The following is a 6613-nucleotide window of genomic DNA, read 5'->3' as shown; positions in this document are numbered from 1 at the left end:
TCTGAAATTGATTATTGCCCATCTCGTACTAAAACTGATTGTTCAAGAGCTAAAATACTAGATTATAATTTGAAAAATTCATATTTTTATCCTCAGAGAGGCTAAAAACATATCCTCTGCCTCAAAAATTTAGTTTTCATTTAATTTAACATTTGAGAAACAATGTTATTTCCATTTATCAGGGCAAGTTGCTATATAGTCTTGCATATCTAGAGAGGGGTAATAGAAGCAAAGTATGGAACATACATAGTTTATATAAAACATGTTCCATATTCTATTTTTCAATATCTAACAACAAATAAATAGAAAAGATTTTTCAAAAGCTACAGAAAAGGTTTCATATATAATCTTTGTGGCCTATGAAGAAACACATGGGCCATCCTCCCTCCTTCTCACTCATTGCGGTCTTCCTCTTTAACAGGCAGGGCATAAAATAATTTCCAGAGAAACATGAGATTTTTCTTTATCAAAGAGGGGCAGAGGTTATAAAAAGGTTGAGAAACACCTTTAGAAACCCACCAGCTGGAGAACTATTTAAACATCACTAGGGACAACATATTCTCCCCATGAGGCATGCTACAGGAAGGAGATGAATTGAAGCCTTTAATCACCTCTGTGGTAAATGAAGCCCAAAAAATCAGATTATAAACATTGGGATACTAGCTCAAGTGGTTCCACCAAAGATTTTATTGCAGTGACTGTGTCTGACCTTTGTTGCTATCTGTTCTCTTAGGAATAAATTTAAGTCAGAGGAACAAGATCCCTGAATGAGGATTCACTTCTTTACACACTGCCAATCTTACACTCATTTACAAAGGAAAATGGAAAAATAAATATTACTTTTACCATTGTAAATTTCATAGGAACTTAACATATTGCTTTTGAAAATGACCTTTCACTAAAGCGAGAGTTAGATACAATTTTTCTGTAAGAGCAAAATCATTTTTGCTTAGACTGAGTCTGATTGCCCTCTGCTGTGAAGTATTTAATTTCAGTACCTTCCATTCTGGGCATCACTGTGATTTCAGCCTGTTTTCAACCCTATGTCTTTAATGTAGCTCTTCATTAAGGTTAGATTTTTTAGTTGAATGATATTTTACACAAAAGAAAAACAAATCACCTCTCTGGGCAACACTGAGCAATTCAAGATGATTTGCATAGCACTGAACAACCATAGTTAGGGTGAGTTCTTTTTTTTTTTTTCACATTCAGTATTTTTATTTAATTGTTTAGCAGACAATTTACATATTTCCCACCGTTTCCTTTAAGTTAGTGTGACAATTTTCCATAATAAACTACTTAAAGAGAAGCTTTGGTCAAGAATGGAATGAAATAGTAAAAACAAACAAACAAACAAACAAACAAAAACCCAAATCACTGCTGCTTTTAAAAAAACCAACACTGTCACCACTTATATTCAAACAAAAAAACACACAAATGATATTGGCGCCAAATGTGTCTTCAGTGTTTCCTTGCGGCTGGCTCTGCTCACCACCATGCATACGGTGGGGCTGTGTCAGCACATTTTGTCAGTTTGTCAGTCTGTCAGTTTGTCATGCTGGATCTGGGAGGCTCACTCAGCTTCACATTAACCGAAGGCCCTGGATGGAAGACTCTAAGGTCTTGAAATCCCAAATTGTCATGGCCCCATCGATGCCAGTAGTGCAAAATTTGTGACAGTCTTGCTTGTCCACCTCATAAATAGACACTTGAGTGATGCCGTTTTGGTGCAGCATCTCCGAGGCTGTGTTGCGGCCTTCGGTTGAGGCCCTCCTGGTCCATGTTTCGGGAGCGCTCCACGGCAGACACGTTGCGCTGGATGCTCTGTTTCGGAATGTCTAGTTTGGAGACTAAGGTCAAGCAGCCACGGTCATCATAGTTAAAGAGCATTGGGCAGCAGTCATGGCCTGCCGCTACAACGCTGTTCTCTGAGACAAATGACACACTCAGGAGGGCAGGAACTCTGTTTTCAGGGTTGAGACCTGCACGCTTTCTGAGGCATCAGCAACAGGTACAGTGCTGTCAGGGCTGACCCAGCCAGGCGGCTCTCGCTGGCAGAGAAGCCCACCCCATGCACCCAGCCACCAGGGCCACTGCCACCAAACTCTGACATCAGCTGACCAAAAGGCATCCTGCTGCCCCAGGGTGTACTGGCTGGCTTTGCATCCTCTCTTTCTTTCTTTCTTTCTTTCTTTCTTTCTTTCTTTCTTTCTTTCTTTCTTTCTTTCTTTCTTTCTTTCTTTCAATGTAGGCAGAAAACACTCTGCATTTGAAATCACACGATCCTGCTGCCACAAACATTGTTTGCATGCCAATCCAAGCTAAGGACCGTGGAGCGAATAGGCTTTTTTTTTTTTAAAGATTTTATTTATTTATTAGAGAGAGAGAGAGAGAGAGAGAGAGAGGCAGAGACACGGGAGAGGCAGGCCCCATGCAGGGAGCCCGACGTGGGACTCGATCCTGGGACTCCAGGATCATGCCCTGGGCTGAAGGCAGGTGTTAAACCGCTGAGCCACCCAGGGATCCCCTACTTTTTACTTATTGTAATAGGTAGGCATAGCTCAGGAGTTCTGTGATTCTCCCAGTGATTAACTTATTTCGTATTGCATTAGTCATGCATTTTTTAAAGTGATCATTGAAATTGGCTAAATTGTCTTCCCTAAATGGAATCAGATTGGATTTTATGTTTTAGTTTCTTCAGCCCTCTGCCAGCCTCTACTCTCTAAATACGACAACCTAACTGTCATTTTCAACCCTTACTGTGCTTGATGGTCTGTTATAAAAATATAGTTGCTTGAACCCATCCTATAACCTACACTAGATCAGAATCCCCAGGAGTTCTAAGATGGGAACTAATTAGTTATCTAGACTCCAAGGAGTTCACAGCTCTACTTAGATTTTTATTTGAAAAAAAGAATCTTCTAGCATACATTTTAGATGAGGAAAAATTTACTTTTCAGTAAATCCCAGGACTCCAGGACCCTGCCCCCGGCCAAAGGCAGTGGTTAAGCCACCCAGGGATGCCCTGAATTGGCTTTTTAATGTGCTTGCTTACCCACCAGTCATTTTCAGACTCGAAGTAACAAACAGAAATGAGTCGTGCTCCACTTCCCACAGCAAATTTGTTCTCTAGCGGGGACCACTTGACAAAAGTCGCTGCACGATTAATTCTCAGGATCACCAGGGTTGGCTTCCAGACACCATCTTTCTGACTCCAGACATAGGCATTGCGGTCTGCCCCACAAGTGACGATGCGGTCACTCTTGGGAGCCCAGTCGATACCTGTGATGTGTCCGTTGTGCTCCTTGAGTTCATGAGCTTTTACCCACTGGCTCCCGTTCTTCTTATATAGATGTGGACTTCATGATTATTGGGGCTAAGAGCAATCTGGGTATGTTCCCTGTTCCAGGCATGACAGGTGATTGGCTCTAGTAAAAACTGATGCAGGGACATTATTCTTGGTGTTTTCAAAGGATAGAAAGCTGGGATGGGGCAGTCCGGACCGGCTCGGAGCTGAGAAATCGCGGATTCTGGTCAGTCGACGTGAACAGGCTCCGGCGGGTGCGGGCGGAGGACCCAGGCCCAGAGGGAGCGGCTGACAGATGGGTGAGTTCTGATATCATATCTGTTGCTGAGTTTCTGAAGTTTCAGGGAAGTTATTAATGACAGTTCATGATTATGAGTACATATTTATATTGTCAAAATCATCAGCTGATACTTGAAAAACTGCTGTGTTCACATTAAAGAGGAAATAAGCATGCTAGAGATGACTGAATTGTGCCAGTAGGAGGTTGTGGGTGACTGCTGTGTGGGTTATGACACTTTGGGTCTTGCTCAGGGACCAGTGATAATGCAGTAGAATAAGGATGGGCTCAAGGCCAAGTGGATAGTAAATAAAGAGCTCAGATCTCAGACAGAAGTGGAGGTTGTTTGTAGAGTTGTGTAAGAGAAATGCCTAAGCAGCTCAATAAATGTGTTACATCTCCTTACATGAAGGATACTTAAAGACAGTGTTTACTGGCTGAAGCTGCAGAACAGGGCCGCTGTGCAGATAAAGTGCTGACAAGACAGTTGAGCTCTTCCAGAGATGGACTACAATAAGGGTATAAAATGAGTCATGAAAGACATAGAGCTTTTTGGATCATCTGTAGCAGCTGAGTCGATCCTCCCCATCACGTCCAGATGGGCAACTCCAAACTCTTCTGCTGTATGCAGAAGTGTTATCTCAGTGGACAGCTTTGGACTAATGGACAACCATGTAAGGTGGCCTGAACTCCTGAGATGTTTCATGGGCTGTGGGCCCCTGACATCAAACTCAGAATACCTCTTTGAAAAACAACTGTCTAACCATGTGCAATTTGAATAAGCCATTGCATTTGTAAGACTGACCACTGGATGTTTTTGTCACTTCAGCACCTTCTGAGCTAAAACAGGTTGATATGAGCCAACTGACTGAACAAAGGGAATAGACATCAAATATTAGATGCTGTTGGTGATTGGATACAGATGAAGGAAGAAATTATGACATGGACCTATACCACTAGCACTACTCTTAAATGGAGGATTAATTTCAAAGGACTCACTGTAGTTAGCTTGGTGAAAGAAACAAAATCACAGTAGAATCTCCTAAGGCTTTAGTCAAGACTCAGTTATTTGCTTCAGAATAGTGAATGCAGAGAATCACTCTTGGGCCTAATGATGATTTCTACATTTTCTTTGGAACCTAATGAATCATTTCAGGCATTTGAGTCTCCATATAATATAAAAGGGACCTAAAATTTTAGGGATGAAACATTCTATATATTGGTTTGTTCTCAATTAATATGGGCTGGATACATTTTATAGTATTTTCAGGATTTTGGTGTCAACTTCTACGTCACTGATATACTAAGAATAATATTTTATTTTCTCAATCCTTAAGATGTCTTGATTTCAAGAATGTAAGTTCTATTTAACAGTTGAATATCCATTATATACAACAGGCAATAATTGCATAGAGATGTCAGTTAACCTCAAAAGGGAGTGGAGCTACTCACTTAGGGTACAGTTTCTTATAAACAGATACATAGTTGTGCAAGGATAGAGGCAAAATTTGGTGTTAATATGCATTTTTTTTTCTGGTAGCTTCCATCAGACTAAAAATTGGCCAAGATCATTGTTTTGTAGTTCGAGTTATAGATTCTATTTCTACATAACATCAGATGCCTATCACTTCTGAGATAAGGGAATTTATAGTTCATGATAATTATATTTCAGAGAGAGAATACCTGATAGGATTTGAAGTAACTGTTCATGATTTTAGTCTGAAAAATGGTTTCTCTTGGAGTAACTGGAATAAATCTGCCACTTAGTGGATCTGATTTATTGCTTGGAAAAGGAAGGAGAAGGAGAGGGGAAAGTCTCAGAAAAAAATTTAAGGGTAAAAGAAAATCTTAAAATATTAATAAGCAATCAGAAATGTGAAACCATGAGTAGCAGAACATAATTCTTAACGTAAATAATTGAAGTAAACTCAAATTCTAAACAAACCTAGGACTAACAATAGTTTTCAACTACTTTTTGCCAAAGCCAAACCTCTTAAGACACTAATTGGTCTATTTTAGACTAAAGTTAGGGAGACAGACAGACAAGTCATGGATATCAGATCACTTAGAATTCAAAATCACAGACTAGCCTCAATTTAGTAGCCATTTTTGAACAGCAGAACAGGTGATCTTAGTAGTGTAAGTCTAAAAATATTGTGAACAATCTAAAATAGTAGAGGCCAATATAATAAAATAAAAGTCATTAGAGCAATAAGGGGAATTGAATAAAGTTTTTACCAGAAATCACTATTTAGAGTATCAAGTATATTATTTGGGGCTCCCAGCATTGGAAAGGAGGGACTATCTTGTTGAATATTATAACCTTAGAGTCCATTACAGTAGACACTTGATAAATATTTGTTAAATGAATGGACTGTGAAGATTCCAGAAACTTGGCACCCTTAGGCCAACTAGTATTGGCATCCCTGCCATCACAAACCCCGTAGCACTTTTAAGTGTTTTGTCTTGGTTGTCAGATGAATCCACAGAACAGAGAGCTCTTAGCAATATTAAAAATGTGGGACTCTTTTTTTAGAACTGAGCACTAAAGGTAGCAATGACCTAGAGAGCAAAGGGTACAGACAGGGAGGAAAGGGTACAGACAGGGAGGACTTTGTAAATGAAGTATATACATCACATTTATTGGAACACCTAGACCAGCTTGTATCCAAACCATATCTGACTGGTAAAGGAGGTAGTAGTTTTTTCATTCTTATAAAGAACTGTAGTGGTCCCTATCATATATCAGCAATTCAAGCCTCCTGTGACTTAATAAATGCCTAAACATGGATTTTTCTTACATAGATATGCATGCTCAGTAAGGTGTGGCATGCATAAATCAGAATCCAATACAAAATTCTACTCACAAATGACAGATTTTCAACAGACTGACCTTAACCTTCAGTTAATAAAAGCACTTTTGTGTTCGAAATATACCTATTCATGATATGCAACTCATTTTATCTTGTTTCCATATGGATGGGACTGGCAATAGGGGAAACAATGACAATCTGTCTGGCCTGGAAATG

General features: G+C 39.7%; 1 pseudogene; it reads right to left on the bottom strand.

Moving 5' to 3' along the window:
* Positions 1 to 1187: 1187 nt before the first annotated feature.
* Positions 1188 to 3503, bottom strand: LOC112648644 (actin-related protein 2/3 complex subunit 1A-like; annotated as a pseudogene).
* Between the last annotated feature and the right edge of the window lie 3110 nt (positions 3504 to 6613).

This window comes from Canis lupus, chromosome 7, assembly GCF_003254725.2.
Source record: "Canis lupus dingo isolate Sandy chromosome 7, ASM325472v2, whole genome shotgun sequence".
Classification (NCBI taxonomy): Eukaryota; Metazoa; Chordata; class Mammalia; order Carnivora; family Canidae; genus Canis; species Canis lupus.
Note: the sequence above shows the minus strand (reverse complement) of the source record. Positions and strands in the feature narration are given on the sequence as shown.